General features: G+C 42.3%; 1 protein-coding gene and 1 pseudogene across 1 annotated transcript in view; both read right to left on the bottom strand.

Annotated features, from left to right (window-relative positions):
• SV2C (synaptic vesicle glycoprotein 2C) overlaps window positions 1–27,719 on the bottom strand; it is a 148,043-nt gene that overhangs the window by 43,387 nt on the left and 76,937 nt on the right. The gene's annotated exons all lie outside the window — the stretch shown is intronic.
• On the bottom strand, window positions 22–27,445 carry LOC123648527 (annotated as a pseudogene).

Below are 27,719 nucleotides of genomic sequence, written 5' to 3'. Positions count from 1 at the left end.
TAAAATATGCACATGAGCCGCTTATTCATTTTGTTGGCTGCAAAGCCTGGCGTTGGGATTGGTGACTCCGATGGCCCGTGGGCCGCTCTTTGCACTGATGGCTTTGCGGTTCTTAGAGGGAACACTGTGAGCAGTGTCAGCACAGTAAGACTTGTTGCACATCAGCAGCACTTCCTGCTCCTGGTCATTGTGAACCAGGAACTTTCGGGAGCCACTGGGCAGCATGTGCTTTGTTTTCTTGTTGCTCCGGTAACCAATGTTGGTATCAAGATCTGGCCCCCGAAACTTCTCCAAACCCTGTTGTCAATACCTCTGGGTTTCTGCCAGTTTCACTTAACATTGACATACGGGTCTGACCGGTGCCAGATAAACTTCTTGGTCCTCTTTTTGATGATCTCAGGCTCCACAAGGGGTCTGAGGGTGGCTGTGATGCCAAGCAGGAGACGGATGGCCGCACCCAGGAAGAGAGTGGAAGGTGGTGCACACGGCTGATGGGAAGTAACCTCTCAACGGGGCGCTTCTTACAACACATCTTTAAAGCATGTTTTTGTTCAGGTTGTCCGAAGAGAAAACTTAGGAACCGAAATCAATTAAATTGTTGGCAGAGATGCAATTCACTCTTGCCCATCATGATTTATGACCCTACAGGAGACATTCGAGTGCTATTTCTCCTTGTCCCCCACCCCTTTCCCCTTTGTTTCAGAATGTCAGGCAGCTACCCAGAGTTAAATTTCACCTCTGCTCTCTGGAAAGGCTGACTACTTGGGTCATTAATCTTGGCTCAGAACTAAGTTCCTAGCGGCTACCAACTGTGGACATGATTGGTCTTGGTGCATCCTGGAGAACGGTTTTCTAGGGCTATGGCGCCAGAAAAATCAAATGCAGAGCGACTGAGTCTGGGACTAATGCAGCAGTTTTTCATTCAAAATCACCTTCTCTGGATGCTACTTACAAGAAATGATCTAATAACTCAGGGAGCCTCACGCACAGGCAGATTGATGATCTGGCAGAAGCAGATGTACAGCCAGCTTTGCCTGGAATGCTAGTTCCCAGCACCTGCAGATTCACACGTGGGCTCCCTCCCTCCTCACAACAGCACACCCACTCTAATTACAGTTTTGTGAAGGGTAGGAAGCCTTGAGTACCAACTGCAGGCTCCCGGAGGGACATAGGTGGTGCAGATTCAAGGCATGCAGCAGATTTCTAGAATATTTATAGTAAACCCACCATGTACCAGACACCTGACATACATCATGTAGTCTAATATTAATACATCAACAATCCTGTTGCCCATCTAAGCAGGGTGGTCAGATAAAATACAGGCTGCCAATTAAATTTGATCCCTTCTCTCTCTATATATATATTTATATAAATTAGTATAAGTATGTCCCATGCAATATTTGGGACATACTTACATTTACAAATTTGTCATTTATCTGAAATTCAAATTTAACTAAATATCCTGTATTTTTATTTGCTAAATCTGGTAACCATACCACAGAAGACATTTGGTGATGTCTGGAGACGTTTTTAATCGTCGGGGCCTTGGGAAGAAGGGTCACTACTGGCATCTAGTGGGTAGAGGCCAGTACATCTTCCAATGTACAAGACAGCCTCCCCCATCTTCAAACAGCAAGTGTCCAGCCCAAGACGTCAACAGTGCCCAGATCGAGACATCGTGTCATGAACTAGTCACTGGGCCCATTCCTGTCACAAGTAAGGTACCCAAGGTTAATACAGCTAAAGCCTGAGGATACTTGGAAACTTAGTTTTCAGAGGTGTGGAAACAGACTCTTAGGAGACCTTACATTTCATTGCTGCATGAATGTGCTTTGTTTTTATGTTAGTTTCTGCTATTAACTTATAAGCTTTTTTGATTGTTTGGGGTTTTTGCTATAAAATTGATCCATAGGGGCTGTCATTTTCCTCCCCATATTCTTTTAAATGCCCCCCAAAGAACAAGTAAAGGTGGCACACAATAAAAGAGCAAAGAAATGTTGTTTCCCCTGGAGTTTTGGTAAAAGTGTAACATTCTCCATCAAATGCTTTCTGATAACACCCGCAGCTTATAAATGGTTATTACTACAGAAAAAGTGTAATAACCATGTATTTCCTAAAGCAGTTGTATTCCTGTTCCATAAAGGCAAGGGAATTTTGCTCTTAAAATTCCCTGCTAATGCTCAGGAATGGGGAAATGGCGTCCTTAGTGAAAGCACCTAGCACCAACTACATGCCCCTACAAGTTTACTCCAGTACAGCTGAACCCCACTGGGTTCCACAGACTTGCAGTGAGGACGCTGGCAAACAATTGTTCCCTTCACGTCTCTTGTCTCCTTGGGTTGTTTCTGCCTTTTGCCTGTTGTGAATAATGCTGTTATGAACATGGCTGTGCATGTGTATCTCCTTGAGTCCTTACTTTCAATTCTTTTGGCTGTAGACCCAGAAGTGGAATTGCCGGATCCTATGGTAATTCTGCATTTAATATTTTAAGGAGCTGCCACACTGACCTAGCCATTTTACATCAGTTTCCTCATCTGTAAAATGGGGCTGTTGTAAGGATTAATTTGAAAGGATTGTAATAAGGCCCGGGCAGGGCTGAGGCCCTCTGCTGTGTTGGACATGGGTCCTGCTAACATTACTGACAGGCCGAGACCTTAAGGCTTCTTTGCCCACTGTCAATATTCCCTTTTCTCCTATGCTGAGCTCCATTAGGTTCCAATGATTTCTTTGAAGACATCGTTTTTTAGTTCACTTGCACTTCCATCTCATTGGTGTTCAGATTTAAAAAGGAGAAACTAAAATCTGTGGGCAAAGAAACTTCGCTATTTCCCATCATCCCTCTCTTCTGAGCTGTGCTTGTTTCTTGGGGTCTCTCTTTCCTCAGCACCCTTCTGTCCCAGACGGGTCCCCCCACCCTGTGCAGTTAGTCCTATGGGCACGCCTGACCTGCCTTTCAGATATATGCAGGTAAAACACTCAGGTTAGGCTCCCCTGGGAACTGCCATATCCACCTTTTTTTTTTTTTTTTTTTTGAGACAGAGTCTCACTCTGTTGCCCAGGCTAGAGTGCTGTGGTGTCAGCCTAGCTCACAGCAGCCTCAAACTCCTGGGCTCAAGCAATCTTCCTGCCTCAGCCTCCCAAGTAACTAGGACTACAGGCACACGCCACCATGCCCGGCTAATTTTTTTTTTCTGTATATATTTTTAGCTGTCCAAATCATTTCTTTCTATTTTTAGTAGAGACAGAGGTCTCACTCTTGCTCAGACTGGTCTCGAACTCCTGACCTCGAGTGATCCTCCCACCTCAGCCTCCCAGAGTGCTAGGATTACAGGCATGAGCCACCGCGCCCAGCCCATATCTGTTTTTTCAAATTAAAAAAGTGAAGATTTTAAAGTTTAGTCTTATTATTGAGGAACATCACTAGTCTTCAGAGGAATGCAAATTGAAACCACAGTGAGATGCCATTTTATGCCCGCCTAGTGTTGCCAAAGATTCGGAGCAAGTGGAAGCCTCATACATTACTGGTGGGAGTGTAAAATGGTACACTTTGGAGAACTGACAGTTTTTTTATAAGGTTAAACACACAAATATTCTATGACACAGTGATTCCCCTCCCGGGTATTTATCCAAGAGAAATGAAAACACAAGCAGAGGTGACATGTATGAGAATGTTCAGAACAGCCTTAAAAAAAATTAATTCTCCTTCCCCCTAAAAAACCCACAAAAAACTGGAAGCAACCTAACTGTCCATCAACAGGATGATGGAGGAATAAACTGTGATGAGTCTGGATAGGGTACATCACAATTATTTAATGTTAAATAGGGATTCTATTTAACAATATAAAGGAACTGATACAACAACAAGGATGAGTTTTAAAAATACGCTGAATGAAAGAAGCCAGAAGATTCCATACTTTATTTAAATGAAGTTCAAGAATGGGCAGAACTAATCTTAGGTGATAGAAATCAGAACAGTTGCTGTTTCTGGGGTGGGGAGTGGAGAGATTGACTGAAAAATGAGGGAACTTTTTGAGGAGATTGAAATGTTCTATATCTTGATTTGGGTGGTGGTTACATAGGTGCATAGGATTGTCAAAATGCATTGAACTACACACTTAAGATTCTTGCATTTTTTGTATGTATATTATAACTTCAATTTTAAAGAGTGGTCAGATGACAACAATAGCAGCAAGATTGCATTCTTACAAAAATACCAAAGCTCCAGGCATAGGACTAGACACTTTAAAAACTAATCTGATTTGGAATCATGTAAAATCCAATTGTTTTAGGTTTAGCATTATCTCAACTGGCTGTAAGGATTCATTTGCATCTGAATAGGCAACACACTTCTTGCTGTTTACAGCAGGGGTGACCAAAGATCAAGCTCCTTCCAGCCCTGTCTGGCCATCTCCAAGCTGTCTACAAGACTAAAATATAACTCCTGAAGACGAGGTGTCCAGTCTGGAGGACTAACAAATCTCCTTGCCAAAGGGAGATCTCCTGCGACTGCTGCCAAGTTCTTCAGCCTAGGATTGTCTGCAGCAGCCATCTAGGTTGATCAAATACAAACATCCTGCTTAACAAAACACAATCCACAAAAGGGGTGGGCAGCAGGGTTAGTGTTTCTAAGGGCTCACATCACAGAGCAGGTGGTTCTGAACTTTGTGATCTCAATGAGTACTTCACCTCCAACCATCTCCCTCACAAGCATACTCCTTACACACACACCCCACCCACGCTACACACACTACACCCCCACTACCCACACACCCCCATACACCGCCCACACTACACCCACATTACACCCACACCACCACCCCATACTACACACACTATACAGAGACACACCATCACTACCCTACACTATACACACACCCATACCATATACACCTCCACACCACCCCCACATGAGCTACAGAGAATATTTAGCCCCAGAGACAGCAGTAAATGTAAGGATTAATACATAAGATATATGTTAATTAATAAGATTAATAAATAAATAGGAACAGAAAGGGATTTCTTTGCTTAATTCAATGGCTCTAGAAGTTTAGGGCATACCAGCACACAGGTGCAGGGTTCTACCTGCAAATTGCAAATGCCTGGAGTATGATAACTGGTCCAAACAAAATAGAGACATGCTTTGATATAGAGATAGATTAAAAAAAGACACCTCCCCCCCAAAAAAAGAAAAGAAAAGGCTTTCAGATATCTAGAGGTCATTTTCATTCGGTGGGAGGTAGGTAGAAGTTGAAATGAAATTTTAGAAACTTACAAGCGCGTTAACAAGGAGGAACTTGTTTGTTTTATAAATTTTATAAAATTTTTGGCCTTATGAAAGCAAAATGAAGATGTGAACTAGATGGTGCTTGTTAGTTTTATGAAGGTCTCTGAAAGATATATGTAAAGACATGTTAAAAGGGGAGGCAGATTAAAAAGTGATTTGGTAGCAGGATTCTTGTTGGGAGAAGAATTTCACTGGAAACTGCTCTCCTTCAGAGTTGAATTTACACAGAGGCAAATCCAAGTGAGTTTTGAAAAATACCTCACAAGCCTTGATATACTGAATTTTCAGAAGTAGCAAAGATAGGAAAAGCTTCTGGCAGAAAATTGTGACTAATGGGCATGAATCACAAAGCTAAATGCATCACTCACACCATTCTAGGGTGCTCTAGGCAACAGGGAGCTGTGATTAACCCTAACCAACGCTTGAGGGCACCCTGAGTTCACAAGAGACACACAGGTGCGGCGCTATTGACAGTCTCTTGTCTGATGGCTTTCACTTGGAAGTCAAAAGGGATATTCCAAGCAACCAAGACTCTGGGTTTGTCCTAAAAGTGTAAAATCTGGGGACCACAGAAGCTGTTATGATTCTTCTTTCCTCCATGGTTTGCATTCTCTCACGGAGACTTCATTCTAAGTCGATTGCTGCATTTTTAAATTCAGCCCAGCCAGTAACCCCTGGGGGGTCCGGTGCAAAGTCTGGAAGGCCAGGCCCCGCCCTCTGCTCTGAGAGTGGGAGACCCAGCTGGAGCAGCCAAAGCACCAAGCAGCCAGAGGAGGGTCATAAGAACCCAAGGGTCAAGCACCTGCCCTCAGAAGTAAGGGCAGCAGATCAGAATTTTAAAAAGTGGAAATCCTTGCCCACCATTTCATAAAAACAACCTAACACATATTCTACGCTCCTTCTTCTTTATCAAAAAAATTTTTTGAGACAGTGTTTCCCTCTGTCACCCAGGATGGAATGCAGTGTTGCAATCATAGCTCACTGCAGCTTCAAACTCCTGGACTCAAGCAATCCTCCTGCTTCAGCCTCCCGAGAAGCTGGGACTACAGACATGCACCATCATGCCCAACTAATTTTTTACTTCATATTCTTAGAGACAGGGTCTCACTATGTTGCCCAGGCTGGTCTTGAACTCCTGGCCTCAAGCAATTCTCCTGCCTCAGCCTCCCAGAGTGCTGGGACTATAGGTGTGAGCCACTGCACCCGGCCCCCTTTAACAATTTTTAAAAAGGCATCAGGAAAGCTGACCTGACGTTGTATTTCCTTCCTATAGCAGGTTCTAAGGACAATCTGAGCACTCTTTCCCTGTGAGGGCTGAAATGGGAGCCAAGTTGAAGGAAGAGGCATAAAGGACTGGATGTTTCTGGGCATTTGGTGGGAGGCGGCTTCAGGGATGAGGGGCTCAGGTGAGGCAGTACCACCTGCAGTGGACCAGCAGCTTGACAGAACCCGAGGGGTGGGGGTGAGGTGGCCAGGTGCGACCATGCTGAAAAAGATTTCACTAGGTGAGGGTCTTGGCTTTAACAGACACAGAGCTGCACATGTAGACAAACCCACACTCTGGGATTCGGGTAGGAAAAGTCTGCTAGAGCAAAGGAATGCATAGCTAAACAGACATAGATCCAAGCTAGGACAGTGGGGCCAAAGGGCAACTCCAGGGTCACAGTAAAGAGGGAAATGTGATACATTCTGCAAGGACTAGTGAGAAGAGGACTCTAGAACCTTTTTTGGGGAAAGGGACAGTGATGAACATCCTGGGGTGAGGGCAGAACCTATGTACAGTAGGAATGGATGACATGGGAAGATGGTCGCAAGACTCCACTGGTCCTGCCTCCAGACCACTTGATGTCGTTATAACCAGAGTACAGCAGAACGCATCTGTGAATCCCAGGCTGGGAAAACAGAGTAAATAGAAAAGAATGAGCTAGGAACATATCTTAAGAGGTAAAACATTATGGTTTTTATAATCCCTCTTAGGGAAAAAAATAACTTTCTTGTATCTGAAAAAAAGTCTCTGGCCATCTTGACTTCTAATGTTTTTTTTTTTTTGAGACAGAGTCTCACTCTGATGCCTGGGCTAGAGTGCCGTGGGGTCAGCCTAGCTCACAGCAACCTCAAACTCCTGGACTCAAGTGATCCTCCTGCCTCAGCCTCCCGAGTAGCTGGGACTACAGGCATGTGCCACCATGCCCGAATAATTTTTTTCTATATATTTTTAGTTGTCCAGCTAATTTCTTTCTATTTTTAGTAGAGACAGGGTCTCGCTCTTGCTCCAGCTGGTTTGAACTCCTGACCTCAAGCAATCTTCCCGCCTTGGCCTCCCAGAGTGCTAGGATTACAGGCATGAGCCACCGCGCCCAGCCACCATCTTGACTTCTTAGCAATGAGTGGAAAGATCTACAGAGCTTACTAATGGTCTTTAATGATATTAAGAGTGATTATTAGTATTTTATTGAGCAGCTCTTCTTTTTTCCATAGGACAGAATAAAAGGAAAATCTCAAAGTTCTAGGTTAACAGAGTATTTCCTGACAGTGAGTATTAAAAAAGTGTAGACAAAGTAAATTTGGGGGTGGATTGGGGAGAGGACTTATAAAAAATAAATAAAAATCAATCCCAAAAGTCTCATTTGTACCAGGAAAAGGGGTGGACTTGAACCACCACATCTGTCTAGGATTCCTTTGAACATTTTCCTTCACCCTCGAATAGCAGTGCTGTTGTTTCCTGGTTACAAAAATAATACAGGTGTATGTGGCAAATTCAAGCAATATAGAAAATAATTTAAAATAAAGTAAATCACCCCAAGTTTCATCACCCAGAGATAAACATAATGAAATTTTAGATTTAGTACAATTATTAGTATTTAATTAAGCCATGAGAAGATTTAGTGAGAGTCAAGGAAAACATTAATAGAAGCTTCATTAAGATTTTTGAAATCTGAATTTTGGTTCAGATTTTGGTTGGAGGCAATTTGTGTAACTCACATTGAACATTAGGGCATATCTGCACCAGACATTACCTTACATACCTGGAAATTTCCATGGAAAACAGGCAGTTCATGAGGGCTTAAAGAGTGAGATCAAGAGAGTAACCTGATCGTAAGCTAAATATGGAGGTTTGAGTGATGCTCGCATTACGTCTCCCTGTACTCGGCCTCTCAGAACTGCTTCCGCCCATACTCATAGCATGGACAAAAAAGGAGGGATGTGTTAATATTGCTTTTGTGCCACGCTGGCTGGCTAGATTCGTAGGTGCATTACATTTCTACCTCCTGCCAAGCCTGAGATTTTAAAAAATCAATGAGAATATTCTGCAGCTTTAACTTCTTTAAGATAAGAGAGTTATTTTCTTTCTTCTTGTAATACATGGAGGTAATAGTTTTTAAATTATAATTATGCCTGCAGGTCAAGTTAAAAGATTTTGACTTGGTGATATTAAATAATTAAGAAATATTGATTTCACAAAGATGATGTCCTTGTGGTAAGAAAGGTAAGATTTTTTTTTACGGGGTTGAGAGGAGCTGTGGTGCAGAAAGGGATAGAAAAGTCCCAGAGACGTCCGACTCCCCGGCAGCGGATGCCTGCACCTATGCAGTGTCAGGGCTTAGAGGTGGGTGATACGGAACTAAACTTTATGCTCATCTAACCCTAAAAGATTCTCAGAAACCATTCCCCGCCCACCTTCCTAAACGGACATTTACATTTTTATTATAGCTTTGGATATATCTATTGCTAAGGGTAAAATTTCTGGCATATTGTAAATAATGACATCTTTAAATAAAACTGTGACATTACTCTTTAAAATGAAGCTGATGGAATCTAAATACCACAGCAATTTTGAACCTGTCTTCAGCCACTTAAAAACCACATGGACAAGCTCTCAATCAAAAGGAAATTTTTACATGATGCCCCTTTCTCCTTGACCTTGAATTTCCATTCCACTTTCTCCTCAAAATTCTAACCTAATGTAGCATATGTTTTTATGCATGGATCATGTTTTTGATTTTTTGATCAACCTATTATACTTCTCTGCAACAAACACATGTATTAATATCTAAATTTACAACCTAAAACATACCTGTGACCACAAGCTCTTTAAATGATAAAAATTGTATCGATTAAGTCATTATTGCAATTATTGTTACATCATTTGTCAATGTAACAAAGTGTGTTACAGTTTGTGATAATTTTTTATCAGAAGCTTATCTTTTAATAACATGAAATGGTGGTGTTTTTTCCCCCAATTGGTTCATGTATCCATGGATGAATACTGCTTATTGATAGAATGAGACAGAGTTTATCATTAATTCTTATTCACATTAATAAATAAATATGAATGGAAGGAATTTTACTTATAGCTGCATCACTAAATTCTGTGAACTGAGTTCATTTAATTATCTTTCATCAAAATTATTAATGATCTACCAACTTATTTGATTAGATCCTTCTTCAATTTTGTTAAAAGCAAAGAATTAGAAACCACCTTACTGCAAAAGGATTTATTACTTGCTCATTAGAGTCATTTACTTTCTCATCACCCATAATGATATTTTGAATTGCCACTTTGTTCAGGGCCCCTAGAGGTTACTAGCGTGACACTAGTGGGAACTATACTTTTCTCTTGTAGAGTAGGAGAAAGGTGTGTTCTCAGGTAGATCAATTTAAGGAAAGTGTGCTTATGGAAGTAGAGCTTCTTAAAACTGACTTTCTCAAATGTATCATTGCATATGTATTCCTCGGACAATGAATCTGCATGCCCTAAGAACAAAAGGCTCTGAAGTTAGCCTCATTAATGCTCCTAATTCTACTACCCCACTGACCTTAAGCAAGGCACTCACTCCTTCTGAACCTCAGTTTTCTCATCTGCAAAATAGAAATAACAGCAATAACCGTTAAGGTTGTCTGAAGGGTTGAATGAGGTAATGGGAGTAAATATGTTTTGTAAACTAAAATTCTATGTCAACCTTATGTACTGTTGTTTTCATTACTACTTTTGATATCAATGATCCTAGTTTAACAATTAAATTAAGACCAGGAGTCATGTATACAAGTAATGCCAGTCCCTGGAACAAAGAGACCTTGTTAGCAAGCTCAAAACCCTGGTCCCCTCAACTTCTCAAGATGAAATAATGACTAGATGTGTGGCCAGCTCTGACACTGGATAGCACTGGTTCTCAGAGTGTGGCCCCTGAACCAATAGTGTGAACATCACCTGGGATCCTGTTAGAGATGCAAATTCTCCAGCTCCCTCCAGACCTAGGGGAGCAGAAACTCTGGATATGGGACCCAGCAACCTGTGTTTCCATAGGCCCTCCACTTGACTCCGTTGCACTCGAAAGTCTGAGAACACTGCTGTTTGGCATGCTTTGTTTCTGTGTGGAGGACCCTACTAAGTTTCCAAGAACAGTGGGAGACGTGAGAACACAAGAGAAAGCATTTAAAGTGAATTAGTTCTGAATCAACATGCCACTAGATTTCCCCAGAGGTGGAAAGTGCTCCTCCTCTCACTGTGCAGGTGGTGTATACGCTACTGGTATCTGCAACGTGTCAGGTAAACAACAGGACCTCTGGGAAGCAGGCACAGGTCTACCCTGTAGTTTTCAGAGCACCACTTAAGGGCTTTCACAATACTCAGGCTAATGGCTGCACTTCTTCTGGGCAAGGGCAAGAAGCCCTTCTTGTCTTCCACTTTATAAAAAAAGAAACAGAATCAGAAGAAAGAAAAATATCCACAGAGATTTCAAGGGAGATTAAGCCGTGCCCACCTGGCTACAAAAATGTGGATTTTGCTCTTGATTATATAGTTTTCTGCTTCAGTGCTGTGGCGGTGTAGCCTGTCCCTCCCTCACTCCAGGCTTCTAACACTCACCCAGGAAGTCAAGTTAGTGTCTAGACCTCTCTCAGACAACCTCAATCAAATGCAGAATGGGGGGCAGTGGTGAACCCCTTTCCTTATGGCTCATATAGGAAGAATGTCTAGTTGTTTTTCCAAGTGGACATATAGCTCCTTTCTTCCATATAACCTATTCAATACATCTGGAAAACCGGTAGAAAGACTGGATGCTAATGGGGTTTGGATACTATTTCCACAGGATGCTTCTTTGGTATAAACAAAATAACAACAATGTGAAATGTCGGCAATAACAGTAAACCACAGTGTACTCAAAGCAGAGAAGCAAGCTTTCCATCAGTGCATTTCTGATAACCTTTTTTAAAAAATGTAGTTTTTTTTTGTTGTTGAACACATAAGTAAGAAACAAAAATCAAGTTAAATAATAGCATGTTAGGTATTTAATTTACTAGTTAGATTTGGACTTTTCTTGAACATATTTTAAAAAAGCAGGACCTGCCACAAAAGAGCAGCCAAAATAAGGAGTGGAGAGAGACGAAGGCAAGGATTGAGCACCTGTCAACCCTTCTCGACTAAAAAGGTAACCCTTGAAACGTGGGTACACAAGAAGAATTAAAATCATCCACCATTTGAATTTCACACCTGATTTCTACATTTTGGAGGAAGTGACTTTGAAAGAGAACTGAAAGATCACAAATCAAGTGTTCAGAATAAAATGTTCCCATTTTGTAGCAAATGTCACAGTAACCCACTGAGGGTTAATATTAAGCCAATACCACTGAAAAATCTCATTACCAGGATTGTGGCACAAAATTGAGCTGTTGTATGGTTGACTGAGTCGGAGACTCTGAAGATTTATATACCTCATGGCTCTGCAGAGTCTGTGATTGGGTCTAGCTCGGCGCAGCCAGAGCTGCCATTGACACTGCACAAAAACAAGCCGCGCACGTCAGCAACACGCCTGCCTGCCAAGGTTTTCATTAGAGCAGAGCCAGGCAGTGATGGCCTCATGCTACCTTATCACATTCAAGAGAAATCTGCACAAATGGACATCTTAATAACAACATGAATATTTGTTTAGTATATTTTTGTTAAAGATATTAATTATAATATAAGTCATCTTACTAACCAAATAAAAGCAGCTGCTGGCATGATTATTCAAAAGCCCCAAATCTTATTAAAAGGCTACACAAATTGCCTTTACATTACAGTGGTATATTTTTCAAAGCCAACATTTAATGGATAGTGGGACGGCATCAAACATCTTTCCAATTTCCCATGGTCTTTTTTCTTTTTTAACTTTGTGAATATGGGGGGATGTAAAACTGATAAACGTTTTACATCTGGCATGAGGCATTTCTTGTTTGTGTGAGTGCATTAAAACTGACAATGGACTCTAGAGTCAACAAAATCTACTACAGGAGCATCCACCTATCATTTTCATAAACTCAGAACAGCTGTTAATTGCTTGCAATCAGCTTTGAATCATAATCTGTAATAGAAAGTCTTGGAGAACTACATGCGTACTTTCATCTGTGTCCCTCAAAGATTATTCAAGTCCCTTCTCCTTGTCCTTTTATAGCTGATCTAGAATTTTACTTTTCTTCCAGGTTTATTAATGATATAACTATTTTTAAAAACTGGATTGCTATTCTCTCCAAGTGGCCCAGTTGCAGCCACACTCCTTACCCTAATACCTGCTCTTTTCCCTTAGCAGAAGGACTTCTGGCTAATTCTTCTTTATTCAGTAATTCAACAACTATTTTCTGAACACCTACTATGTGCAGGGCACTGGGCTAGTGTTATGGGCTGAATGCGTCCCTTCCAAATTTATATATTAAAGCCCTAACTGTCATTACCTCAGAACAGTATTTGGATATAGGGCCTTTAAAGAGGTATTAAGTTAAAATGAGTTTGTGAGGGTGGGCCCTAATCCTATATGGCTGATGTCCTTGTAAGAAGAGGAGATTAGGACACAGAAAACACAGAGGAACAACCCTAGGAGGATGTGGCGTGAAGGTGGCCATCTGCAAGCCAAGGAGAGAGGCCTCAGAAAAAACCAAACCTGCCAACCTCTTGATCTCAGATTTCCAGCTTCCATAATTGTGAGAAAATAAACTGTTGTTTAAGCTGCCCAGTTTGTAGTAATTTGTTACGGCAGCCCTGGAAAATGAACATGTATGCTATGCATCTGAATGGCTGCAGATGATCATTTGATAAAATGTGAGTATGGAAGGCCGAAGAACACAATGATGTGTTCTTCTCTCAAGAGTATTTCCAGTTCTGCAGCATTTTAAAGGCAAATAGGAGATGTAGATGACTTGACCATTAGTAGATCTGAATCAAAAACTCTGTGGGTTTTGGGCAATTAATTTTCTCCCTTTGGTATGGCCTTGCTTCTCTTCTTTCAGGCACCTAATAATCGCTGTCATCAAATACCCCACCAGGTGGGGAAGGTCTGGCTGAGAGCTGCCTTGAATTTCATGGCTTATTATCTACTTATTTGTAAAATATCAGCATGCATGGAGTCTTAAATTTTCAAATTGAATCTTAGAAGCTAATGATAATGGCATCGTGAGGGCTATGGGTGGTTGAATTGGTTTTTGTTTTAACACAAAAAGAAAGACTACTTTTCGTTTTCAATTAAAAAAAAATTCTGACTTAAATTCAAAATTCCAATGTACAGATTGATGACTTTCTTCCCCATAGGTTGTTAGAATTGCCCTGGTTCCCGGATGCTGTGCTGCCCTCCCCTCCCCTCGGCATCTGATGTCCGTTTCCGTGTGCCAGTGTGCAGCAGTTGGAAGAAGGAACAGACATTACCAGCAGTAATAACTCGTAATCTGAAATGAGCACACAGATAATAAATAATCAGCTCCCAGGAGAAAATGAGCTATACTCAGTAAACATAATTTTCTCCTCTTTCTCATTCACACTTCACTGTATCCGCCTCTATCCCTAGATGTGGAAAGGGAAAGTTGCTTTTCAGTGGGTGACAATCGCAGATAAATAAAGAGTGAACAGGAAGCACACAAATAATTGTAGCATATGTCCATGGGAAAGCATTATTCAATTAAAAATACCTGCAAAATTTTAGGGTCCCATCTGTTGCACACAGCAGGTCATAAGGCACCATCACTGTTCTGGCTCAGTTATTTCCTCTCCTCTTTAGCATTTGCTCAGGTCCCCACAGCACTCTATTAGTTAATCTTTCTTTTTTTTTTTTTTTTGAGACAGAGTCTCACTCTGTTGCCAGGCTAGAGTGCCATGGCATCAGCCTAGCTCACAGCAACCTCAAACTCCTGGGCTGAAGTGATCCTCCTGCCTCAGCCTCCCGAGTAGCTGGGACTACAGGCATGCGCCACCATGCCCGGCTAATTTTTCTATATATATTTTTAGTTGTCCAGATACTTTCTTTCTATTTTTTTAGTAGAGACGGAGTCTCGCTCTTGCTCAGGCTGGTCTCGAACTCCTGACCTTGAGCGATCCTCCTGCCTCGGCCTCCCAGAGTGCTGGGATTACAGGCGTGATCCACTGCGCCGCCCAGCCTAGTTAATCCTTCTGCAAAGAATGTCAGCATCATTGACCACTGTCTTACCAACAAGGAAACTGGGACACTCTGGGGCTAAAAGATTCTGAGATTTTCAATCTCTGGTTCTTCACTTCCCATTCTGTAAAGATCATACAAATCATTCCTTGTCATTTCCTCAATGGATAGTTTCCACGGAAAGGTGAGGATGCACTTGACCCTCTTTGTTGCCTCTCCCTGTACCGTCCACCCATCCACGGCTCCTACTTTCTGTTTCACTAACTCGGCCGCCAGATTTTTTTTTCCTCCTGGAGGTTTATTTTGGATATAATAGTTAAATAAAGATTACAGTTAAGACACGTACAAAAAGACTAGAAAATGATTTAATAGAGAATTTTAAGCGCAGAGTTGACACACTCATAAACCTGTTCCCTCCCAAGCCTGCAGGGCAGGGATGTAGCCTTCAGTCCAGGCCCCGATTTTTTTTAACCACAGAGCTGACACAGGAAGTGGTGTTAGTGTGGAAATGCAAGGATGTGTGTGCGCTCATGTGTGTGTGCGTATATGTGGGGTGGGGAAGGCTGACAGAGGTGGGGCCACGGAGTCTTCGTGTCTATGAGGAGGGGACCTGCATCACTATGTCTTGTTATTTTGGGTTCAAAGTTCTCCAAAGCACTCCCTTCTCTCCCTCCGCTTCTACCCTGATTTTCCAAGAAGAGTGTCTCTTCTGCTATGTGTGTGCGTGTGCGTGTGCGTGTGTTGCTGCTTAGGATTCGTGGTGCCCACACCCAGAAGATGCCCATTTACACAGACAGATTTTCCTCCTGAAAGAACATAACTGACCGATTGTTTTGATGGTCAGTAGTCAGAGTAAGGTATTCAACAATAAATAAGATAGTCCACTGGGCAGGAGGAACATAAGACTAGCTTAACTCTGATGGCACAAATCAACAATTATTCAAGACAATTCTTTTCATGTTACTGATGGTCATTTTTCTATTTCGATCAATACTAGGAAATTTTGACTTGCATCCTGGTTTCTCAAAGCCAGTCATGTTGGCATCGCAGGCACACGGGCTTTGCAGTGTGATGAAAGTGAATGCATACTCAGGAAAATGGAAAGACTAAAGCTCACACTGGGCCTTAGGAATGTGGATAAAACACATTGTCTTTTATGCTTCCCAGTGATTCCCCTGAAACCCAGGAGTGCTCAGGATGCAATCATTGAGTTAGGAACTTGGTGTTTCCTGATGGTGATGGGTACAATGCAAGCAGACTCTGCTCTTGAGAATCCCATAACCACAATTTCACATGCTGGAAAAACATCATTTTATGTCCTGTGTACACCCTTCATCTTAAACACGCGCACATACACACACACAGCCATGCCTCAGTGGGTGGAACCAGAGTCCCTGTTTTAGTTTATACTGCAGTGTTTTCGTGGGCCATTTAGTAAATTGTCTTTTTTGATTAATCACATCTCTCTTCCTGGCTCCAATAATTCCATCCTTTAAATATCTTTAGATCAGATGCCCATAAATCACACACCGCCCCAAGCCAGCAACAAATCGCTCGCAATTTCAATTAGCATACAGATTTAACAGCTGTCATTAGTGGAGACTGCAGTCACCAGAAGAATCACAGCTGACCAAATACTAAAATTGGGCCATGGCCTTGGAAGCCAATCTATTCACAACATTTAAAATATCCAAAACTCTTAAACCAGGAATGTCAATGAACTTATGAATTTATGAAAAATAAGTGCTGAGCTTAGCTTTGTCTGAACGTCTCTGTAGACTCCCATAAAAGTGGCTTCCTGGCCCGGGGCGGTGGCTCACGCCTGTAATCCTAGCACTCTGGGAGGCCAAGGCAGGAGGATCCTTTGAGCTCAGGAGTTCAAGACCAGCCTGAGAAAGAGCAAGACCCCGTCTCTACTAAAAATAGAAAAATTAGCCGAGCATGGTGGCACTCACTTCTAGTCCCAGCTACTCAGGAGGCCCAGGCAGGAGGATCGCTTGAGCTCAAGAGTTTGAGGTTGCTGTGAGCTAGGCTGATGCCACAGCACTCGAGCCCAGGTGACAGAGCGAGCCTCCGTCTCAAAAAAAAAAAGTGGCTTCCTGTTTACTAAATCTGATAGTTTTTTCTTAGTGCCCATCCTCTTGGATCCCTCAGAAGCACCTGACACCCCCGGTACTCTTGCTTGAACCGGGCTTCTCTCTTTGCCCCCTGTCCTTGGGCCATCCTGAGTCCCCTTCCACACCCTGGCTTTGTCAGAATTCTAACAGGGTTAGTCCTTCTTTCTCTTCCCCCAAGCCTTGGCCATTCAATCCATTCATTCATTCATAATTAATTCATTAATTCCACAAATATTTATTGAGAACCTGTCACTGGGGAATCAACAATGACAGCTTCCTGGCCACATGTTCATAAACTAGATGGAAATACAAATATAAATAAAGAGCAATTAGAACATAGCACAACAAAGTGAAGATGGAAAACGTACAGAATATTCTGGAATCTTACAGTTGAGGGGAGCCAATTCAATGTGGGGATCCTAGGGAGGGCTTCCTGGAAAAACTGACATGTAAGATGAGTCGTCAACAAAGAGACAAATTCCTGTCTGGACAAGGATGTGTGCAAAGGCAGTGTCAGACCTTTACTCTCCTCTTTCTATTGTCTCTTCATGACTGTGCTCACTTCCCCACGTTGGTGGCCGTCTCAGCCCCGAGAGACTTGTGCTGTGCAACGCGGCGGCCACTAGCTGCCAGCTGTGGAGCCCTTGAAGTGTGGCTGGTGTGACTGAGGGACTGAATTTGGAGTTTTATTTGATTTTAATAAATTTAAATTTAAAAGCTGGCTGACATTTGATTCAGTTATTTGAAAACTGTTAAGCATGTTTGGATCAACTTGGGTATAAATCGACATTTTCAACTGTCAACTACATGAAATCTAAATACAGGGCATTTCCAATGAAAACTTGCATCCAAATTGAGATGCACTATAAACGTAAATACTAGATTTGAAGAACAGTAGCCAAAAAAAGCATGCAAAATAGCTCATTTTTGTATATTATGTGTTGAAATGATAATATTTTGGAAGTTGAGTTAAATAAAATATATTATTAGAATTATTAATAATTGTCCATGCTTCTTTGTACTGTTTTAATGTGGTTTCTAGAACATTTTAAATTTGTGGTTCACATTGTACTTCTATTGGACAGCACTGGGCTGGACCAAGACTCTTTGAAGGCAGGCACTGGGTCTTACCCTTTTGCCTTGGCACTACGTTTTGTGTAGAATGGGGGCTCCATAAATATCTGTCAAATGAATAAGACATCCTACATGTGGGCAAGTCCCAATCTACAAAGACTTCATTCAACATTCATTCCACAAATATTTTTTGAGAGCCAACCATGCCATGCCATGCCCTGTTCTTGGCCCTGGTGGACAGTGGGAAATGAGGCAAAATTCCTGTCCTCGTGGAGTTTCATTCTAACTGGAGACACCCCAATGAGTGTGTATTACAAATGAGTATGGGGGGATGGGGCATGGGCTTTTCTACTGTGGGAATTTTAGGTAGGGTGGTCAGGGATGGCCTCTCCAAGCAGCAGAGACCTGAAGGTAGTGACAAGGCAGTCCCCGTGGATGTCTGAGGGAAGAACATTCCACACAGAGTGGGCAGCACCAAGGGGAGATGTGCTTGGTGTGTCCACAGCAGGGCAAGCAGGGCCAGCGTGGCTGCAGGGCCACATGGGAGGGACCAGCAGGACGCGAGGTGAGCCAGAGACCGGATCAGGCAGGGCCAAGGATGGCAAGGCAAGGGCTTGAGGTTTTATTCCAAGTGTGACGAAAAGACCCTATAGGTTGAGAGTAGGAAATAGCAGGACAGACTCACATTTTTGAAGGATTGCTCTGCTTGCCTTGCTCAGAATAGTCTGTAGGGCACAAACGTGGAATTAGAGCGACCAGTTTGGAGGCTTTGACTCTGGTCAACAGTAACTTATTGAGCATCCAAGGGTGTGTGCAGCAGGAAGAGAAGACGGGGTAAGTTTGGAATCCTGCTGTGTATTTTAGTACAAATTGAAAAAGATCCCTGGAAAGCCATCCTTTTAAAAATCACTCTTCCCAGGGAAAAGCGTTACAGCGAGCTCACAAGCCACTCACGCAGGACTGTCTCTGTGTTCCTAGCCTTGTCCTGGGCTCAGCTGAGGACGCATCACAGGAAGTCTTTGAGCTACACCAGGAAATAAAATCCCTTCAGTAAGTGTCTGTCGACTGTAGAACTGACTTGAGAGAGCCCTTGTGGAATCCTTTACTGGAGGTTTGCAGGTCCCTGGAAGACTAATTCTGTTTTTAGAAAACACGAGTTTTCCCGATTCCAGATATTTCTGTAGTGCAAGTGTATTATACCCACGCGCATGTGTAGCTACCACTTCCAGGGCACTTGCGTTGCTGCCCTGCCCTGTACCAACCACTTCACCTGGCTCCTCTCATTTTCCCCTAGTGCTGACCCAGCCAGTAGATGCCACATCTTCATTCTCTTGAGGAAGAAACAGAATGCTCCAGGTTATGCAGATGGTCAGTGTAGACTGTAGCTTCGAGTCAGACACACCTGGGTTTGAACTGTAGCTCTGTACCCTGTCTCTGTGACTTTGGAGCATTTTGTTTCTTCACCAATAAAATGCAGCACGTCTGACTTGAAGCTAGGAGTGTTTTTAAAGTGTGGCCCACGGATCACCTACATCAGAATCACCAGGGTTCCATATTAAAAGTGCAAACAGCCAGGCGTGGTGGCTCACACCTGTAATCTCAGCTACGTAGGAGGCGGAGGTGGGAGAATCGCTTGAGCCTGGGAGTTTGAGACCAACCTGGGCAACATAGCAAGACCCCATCTCAAAAAAAAAAAAAGTGCAAACTGGGGTGGGATCTGGGAGCCTTCCTTTTAATAACAGTGGATCTATTTAATGATAAACATACTATTTATTTGGCATCTACTTGTAGTGTCATAACTATGATTAATATACTTTTATATATTACTTTCCTAAGGTATTTGGAGCTTCACAAAATCCTGTGTTTAGAGGCAATGTCTTAGTTTGGTTCCCCCAAATGGAGCTCTAGGCAAGGACTTACGTGCAGGTAGTTTACTTGGGAGGTGAGCCCAGAACACAGTTGTGAAGAAGCAGAGAGAGGAGAGGAGGAAAAACATATAAAGAAGACAGCACTGAACTGCCTACTGCTGGGGCAATAGAGGCTCAATCTCACTCCTGAAACTCTAAGGAACCATCTAGAATGTGTCACAGAACGGTCTCTCCAGAGGACCGTTATCCACACCTCGTCTTGTCTGTTAGTGGAGAGCTGACCCCTAGGCAGTTACTTCCCCTGCACTTCGGGGCCGAGTCTGTGTGGGGCCGAGAGGGCTTCAGAGAGAGCCCCGAGGCAGACGGTCAGAGAGACCCTCCCCAGGTGCTTGGGGAAGGAAGTTGGCAGTATATATATTACTGTTTGCACTACTGTTTACATGGCTGCCCTGATATCAGGGGACGGGTCATGTGACCCAGGGGAGGGAAAGCATCTGCTTCAGGCAGAATTCATCACACAACGGTGCTTGATTATTACTTGCTGGGTTTGGGGTGGGAGTGGGGGCCTGCGCCTCCCTTGGCGGGCACTGAACCGACAGCACATTCTCCCTCACACATGCCATGATTTCATGCTGTGGTGAAGCCACCAAAACAAGTAGTAGGCATTGGATTCCTCTCCTTTGCTTTCACATCCTTCATCTTCCAAGACTTTGAAGAAAAAGGGCATAATATTTCATGAACAGTACAGGGAAAAAAAATAAGGAAAAGGAAGAAAACCTCCAACATTTTGGCATAAGGTAAAGAGGAAAAATTTTTCTAATTTCCTTCCAACACAGTTATGTTGCAATGAAGGGAAGCAGGATACCCCTCCCAGGAGCATTAGTGACAGCAGCCTCCAAGATGCCCACAACGATCGGCACCTCCTGGGATTCATGCAGTGTGAATCACGGCCTGTATGGGTGACTAATAGAATGCTGTGGGAGTGACAGCGTGTGGCTTCCCAGGCTAGGTCTGAACAGGCATTGCTGCACGTGCCTTGGCCACTGTTTGAGCTAGTGAGCTCTGGGGGAACCCAACCTCCGATTGTGAGGACGCTCATGCAGGCCCACGTGGAGATGAGCCACCTTGCCAGGACTAATTTGGTAGCCACATAAGTGAGCCACCTTGAAAGCAGATTCTTTAGCCTTAGACAAGTCTTCAGATGATAACACACCTCCCAGCCTTCAAGTCTGCCAGCCAAGACCCCAGGCATCAGAAAGCAGAGATAAGCCATCTCCTCTATGCCCTGCCTAAATTCCTGACCCCCAAAACCATGACATAGTAAATGGTTATTATTTTAAGCCACAAAGTTTTGGGGTGATTTGTTATGCAGCAATAGATAACCAATACAGCATTGATTTCCTCTGATGTCTCTTTTGATTCTACATGGACAATTTATTCTCGACTTCTCAGTAGACATGGTAGAGTGAATATCATTCTGCCTTTCCAGATACCAGTGAATAAAAGAATAAAGGACAGGAACAATGACAACTGGAGAGGAGATAATGAGGGCTGAGATCTGGACACGGTTTTGAAAGACACCAAGCAGGCAGAGTAAAACCGAGGAAGCTGTAGCCCAAGGGCCTGCAAAAGGGGAAGCAAGATTACTGATTCCCTGGAGGATGGGAGTGAGACCCGGGCTAAAGAAAGTGTAATCCATGAATATGTACAATTATTATGTATCAATAAAAAATAAATTAAAAAAAGAAAGTGCAGCAGGTGGACCTTCAGACCTCTCCCCCCAAGCAGTTAGGGGGCCTACCCTCCCTCAAGCTCGCAATGGTTTGGATCTGGGTAAATCAGTCATAGAGAAAAAGGGTTAAGTGTGAAGCTAAACACAGAGGACTTAAGTCAAAGTTTTCAACAGCATGAACAGTTGGCATTTCCCTCATCTTCCTCCCCAGAACCTCAGAAGTTAGGCTTATTCCCCTAATCAGGATAATGAATTTTTCAACTCTGCAGAAAATAAAGTCTTTAAAAAAAGAAAAAAAAAAGACAGACTCTGACATTTAGAGAATCTTTTGATGAAAGAGGCTGCCTGTCTGTCACCAGAATACCTGACTCTGAGCCACCCCCAACCTCCACCCGTAGTCAACAAGCTCCTCTTATCCGGAGTCTCCAGTCAGATTTCTGGTGCTTCACTCTTAAATATGAACAGACAACTGAAAATCTACATACAGATTCCTAATTAAGCGTCCACCATGAAAGAGAGACCAAAGCAACAAGAAAAAAAGTAGAAGAACAGATAATACAGAGAACAAAACACTGATCATCCCCCCAAAATCTCAGTCAATATCCCCAGTGATGTAAGAGAACATACATGCAGACACGAAAGGATTAAAGCTTGAGTGACAAAGGGCAAAGAACACATACACAGATCTCTCAGATATTAAAAAAAATAGTAACAGCAGAAATGAAAACAATAGAATGGTTAGAAGGTAGAGTTAAAGCTCCTTGAAAGTAGAACAAAAAGACTAAGAGATGATAGTAGGAAAGACAAGATCAAAATATTAGAGAATCCATCCAAGTGTTTCAACGTTCAACAGATAGACATTCCAGAAAGCGAGAACAGAGACAAATAGTGGGGGGATATATACAGAGCGAGCTGAAAGTAGTTACCCTTGAGAAGATATTGAGGGTGGGAAAGGGTAGGTCAGGGGACTGCTAGTTTTTGTTACAATCTTTTAGTGGTGTTTGATTTTTAGGACTAGGGACATATGTTACTTTGATTTAAAGAATTAACTAAGATAAAATATATTCTGAAGCTGCAAAGTGATTTTTACGTGCCATCCATTGTGCCACAGAGCCAGTTTTGTCTGATAATTAAGGAGCTGTATTGAATGAAGTCTTCAGTCATGCTGCTGACATGGTGCGTGCAGCATCTGTGCCCAAAAAGTCATCTCATTTCATCTCAGAGAAAAAATGCCTCAGCCAAGGCAAGGGATTTGTTTTTCTATAGGAAAATACGTATCCCCCAACTGAACTCAGCGGCATACAGTTTCTAGATTACTATCACTCTGTCTTCTAAGATACAGAAATTCTTAAATTTCACAGAGGATTGGTGGGGGGGAAGACAGCTCAAATCACCAACTGTTTCTTCTCCACTTTAATCAATTTAGATGCAAAAGCAGTCATGCTCAGCTGCAGGAGACACAATTAATGAAATGTACTAAATGTATCTGTGAGCTAAATGGAAAAGAAAAAAATGTGGATTTGTAAGATCATGATGTTTTTCTCTGGATCCAAAAATGGGCCAACAGACGTTTTATTGCTTATTTTTAATCTTAATTCAGTTTTTGCACTAAGCAGATGCCATGTGAAATTGATAGCCTGAGATTTTCAATGTAAGCATTTGTAATACACTTTGATGACAAGACTCTGTGTCCTGAGTTTTGGCCACACTACATACATTACTTGCAATACAGTATTTTTTGTATTTAAATTCTTGTATCAATTTGATTTTTTATTATTTTTCTTTGTAATTTCAATCTCCCTCCATAAATATATTTAACATCATACTACAAATGTCCCAGCTTTAGAAATATTTTCTCTCTGCATTGATACAGAAAGCTTTGCTGTGTTTCCCTTCACCAACCAATGTATATCACGCCTTAGAAAAATCCATAAGCTAACAGGAAAGAAAATCTAATGAAGCCTTGTTTACCCTGCTGCCAAGATATTTCATGGCATCTCTGCATTCTACTAAGGATATTCATTTATTCCTTGACACTGTGTCTTTTAAGATATCATTAACTATCTCAACACCACTTTCTTACTTTTTTTTTTCCTCCATGGGTAAATCTCCCTTTGTATTGTATTATCTTCTGATGCTTTTGTGGAAAAATATTGATTGGTATTTTAAAAGCCTTGACTTCTCCATTATGCAATTCATGCAGGTAACAAAAAACTACTTGTACCCCCTATGTCTACCTGAATAAAAAATGGAAAAAAAACCCAGTAACAACAAAAAGCCAAATTAATAACCCAAGAAAATTTGAATGTTAGCTAGCTTTAAAAGCAACCCGAAACACAAATGCACTGTCTTTAACTGTGTTAGTTCTTCCATACCAAATGTTCCTATCTAAGGACATGCAGTAAATAACTCTGATGAAGGCTGGCCAGCAGGTGTAGTTGCTCTGGCTTTTATCTCTTGATTACACTCACTGCAGGATGAGCAGTGTGAAATCACTCACCCGTATCACCTTTCATTATAAATCAGGTAAGCACAGGCCACCCTTTTGATTGGCTATAATATACTGCATAAAGGAAGCTTCAATTTCCCAGTAAAGTCTGCACCAGAGGGAGAAGAGCCAAAAATGAACAAATCGATAACCTTTTCCCTAAAATGAACTATGATTTATAATGCTCGTGCAGGGTGCCAGGATGCTCGTTTTTTTCCAGGACGGTGGCAGTGGTGCTACAGGCGACCAGTAGAAACAGAAGCCTGAAATCAGGTTGTTTTGCTGCTCAAACCTCTGCTCCACTGACGAAGCAGAACAATGTATCAGAGTAAAACTTTATCTCTTTGGACCCTTCCAGTTTGGAAGTCACAGCACCAAAGACACGAAGCATTTGATTCTTATTGAGTTAAAAACTCCAAAAAACTTTTCCTCTGAGAATTTGTCATATCTTTTGTATAGACCATCGCAGGCAAATCTTGACTATGTTATGCTGAGTTTGATAAAATGGGTGTGTTATTTAGAATTGTGCTTTAGAATTATTAGTCATAATTTTCTTCAGAAACATACATATGTGAAATAATGGTGACTGTATTGCTCAGTGTGACTTTCTGATACACTTAATTTTGTTGGATCAAAAATAGTAAAATATTAAATTGCTGGGGTTAGGCAGTTCTAGAAATGTATCATAGATGCTTCTAAATTACCAGTTCCATTAAATTTAAATATTTATTGACTAACACAATACAGTATATACTGTAAATCAAACTGGTATGTCCATACACATGCTGGCTTATGTCAATGCATGACACTTTAAAGAAACAAAATAGCATTTGTTTAGAAGAATTATACTACAGAAATCTCCCTAAAAGAGCTTGTCCCTCCATGTGGTGAATTAAGGCAGTTTCACTGTTGTGACAAAAAAAAAATATTTCAATAACAAACTTCCCAAGGCCAGATGAAATAAAATCAGCCATGAGCTACAGCAGCATCAATACATTAAAACCTGCCTATTTTTCAATTGACAATTAACATTTTTATACATTATATATTTAGGGGATACAGTGTTTTGATATATTAATATGTTTACACTGTGGAATGATTAAATCAGGCTAAATAACAAATCCATCACCTCACATACTTATCAAAGGGTACAAAATTTCAGTTAGGAGGAATAAGATTTAGTGATCTATTACACAGAATGGTGACTGCAACACCTACATCTTTGCAGCCTGAAGAAAATTGATGGGGAGGGTTTTGCAACTTTGGAAATGACTGTGGCTATGCTGTATTCACAGGTGCTAACTAACCCTGCGGATTCCCGCACGGGGCAGAGAAATTTCATTCAGAGAGCTCCAAATCACCCCTCAGCCTTTACAAATTACTTAGCATAGGACCTCAGGATGTTATGTTACAAGTAAGGGTAGTAAACATTTTCTGGTCGATGTGTGTCAGGCTTGGAGAACCCAAGGGCGCAGGAGTGTAAGTAAGAAAATACAGACTAAGAAACAGGCAATATTGTGTAAATGAATAATTAAAATGAATTTCAATGAACGCTTCACATTTTATTTTCTTTTTCAACCTTAGGACCTTAGGAGCAGAAGACTAAATTATTTACCCTCCCCACTACCACGCTACCTACACAGCACTGTGCAAACAAGGTGCACTGTCATTTATCCCTTTTGCCAACATTCTCTACTCTTGTTCCCTTCCCCCCTCACCCCCAAAGCCAATGTGTCTTAATTGTGGATTTGCAATTGAATAAATCCTTATGAACTGAGTTGTTTGTCTTCTCACTTACATAATGGCAACATGATTTAGCCCTCATTTTTTCTTACTCTTTTCACTCAGCACTGTTTTTATGATGTATGCTGTTACCATGATTGTTTCTAATTTATACAAAGTATTTTTTAAAATTTTTTTGTTTCAGCATATTACGGGGGTACAAATGTTTAGGTTACATATATTGCCTTTGCCCCACCTGAGTCAGAGCTTTAAGCGTGTCCATCCCCCAGATGGTGCACACCACACCCATTAGGTGTGAATATACCCATCCTCTCCTCCCACCTCCCACCTGCCGGACATCCAATGTTACTACTATATGTGCACGTAAGTGTTGATCAGCTAATACAAATTTGATAGTGAGTACATGTGGTGCTTGTTTATCCATTCTTGGGATACTTCACTTGGTAGAATGGGCTCCAGCTCTATCCAGGATAATACAAGAGGTGCTAGATCACCATTGTTTTTTGTGGCCGAGTAGAACTCCACGGTATACATACACAAAGTATTGCACCACCTTTCACAAACCCATTCCCCTAGTGATGGGTAGATTGTTCCGGTTATCTCCTTTCACAAACAATATCACTTGTGAACATCCTTATATGTGGCCCTTTATGCATCTACATAAGAATTTCTCTGGGTATATGCTAGGGATGGAGTATGCTTTGGCCAGTGCATATATATTCACATATTTTAACAGCATCAGCAGACTGTTCTACAGAACAACTGCACCAGTGAACACACCCCCATGTGCTTTAGAAGAATCTCAGTTGGAGCTGCTCTCCCCAGCCTCCTTATCCTCTCCATTGCTTTTAGTTTTCAGTCATCGAGGCCCAGCCTCAGCATGGCTTTGAGGAGGAGGGAGGGCTCTGGCTCCTGCCAGTTGACCCCCTGGAATAAGGGCACTATCCATATACATCTTCTCTCTCCTGTGCTGGGTGCCGCCTAGCCCTCTCTAAACAGGAAGGGCAAGGGCCAACTACACATTAGCTTTGGAACTTGGAGGCTCAGAACTGACAAAGAAGGGACTTACATGAAGAGAAGCATGAAGGTGGGAAAGAGTCCTAAAGGAGTGAGGGTCAGTGGAGGTGGCTCCTAGTAACTGACCCCACCAAAGGACTTGTGCCAAGTCCAGATGGAAATAAGAGGGCCAAGGGCTTGGGCTGACCGCCTGGAAGGAGCAGTTGGTCTTTGTCCATTTCACTACCTTCCTGCTCATTTCTAATCATCCAGCCTGAAGGAAGGAACTTGAAAGTTGGGAGCAAAGCTTGTCTGTCCAGAGATCCTCAGGCTCTGAAGCAACAAAGGGCACTGCAAAGCCAGATGGGGCTGGGGAGGGCTCTGAATGGCTGCGTTGCTGTCTCTTACCAGGCTGGGGTCCTCAGCCCGGCAGACGTAGGGGGCACAGGTGGGGACAGTGGGTGTCAGTGGGGTTTCCACTTTCAGTAACAGTTTGTGCAAATGTCTGGTTCTAGAAATTTCCTTGCTCTCCTGGCTGGGCCATTTGGAAGACCCATCCTGGGGGAGGTGGAGAAGGGCATTGCCCCTGAACGTGAGGAGTCTTTGACAGAAAGCTGGGCATGGGCCACACAAAGTACAAGTGGCTTCCTGGGTGTCAGCCCAGTAGAATGGGAAACAATACAGTGAAGCCACCAAGAGTGTGGTGTCTGGAGACAAGCTGCTTGGATCTGAATTCCAGCTCCTCCATTTTGCTAGCTGGGTGACCTTGGGCAAGGCACTGAACTTCTCTGGGCCTCAGTTTCCTCACCTGTAAATGTAGATATTAGTACCTACTTCATGGGATAGTTGTAAAAATTAAAGAATATATTCACTTCTTAGAACAGTGTATGGCACATAACAAACATTCAATAAATGTTAGTAAAGAAAGCTACCAGCACCAGATCTTTTACACAAGGGGTGAGTGGGGGGTGTTTCTCCCCTACTCTCACGTCTCAGTTCCTCTCATTCCCCCTGGGAGAGTG

The sequence above is a fragment of the Lemur catta genome, chromosome 12 (genome assembly GCF_020740605.2).
Source record: "Lemur catta isolate mLemCat1 chromosome 12, mLemCat1.pri, whole genome shotgun sequence".
Lineage (NCBI taxonomy): Eukaryota > Metazoa > Chordata > Mammalia > Primates > Lemuridae > Lemur > Lemur catta.
This window is presented reverse-complemented; position numbering and strand designations above follow the sequence as displayed.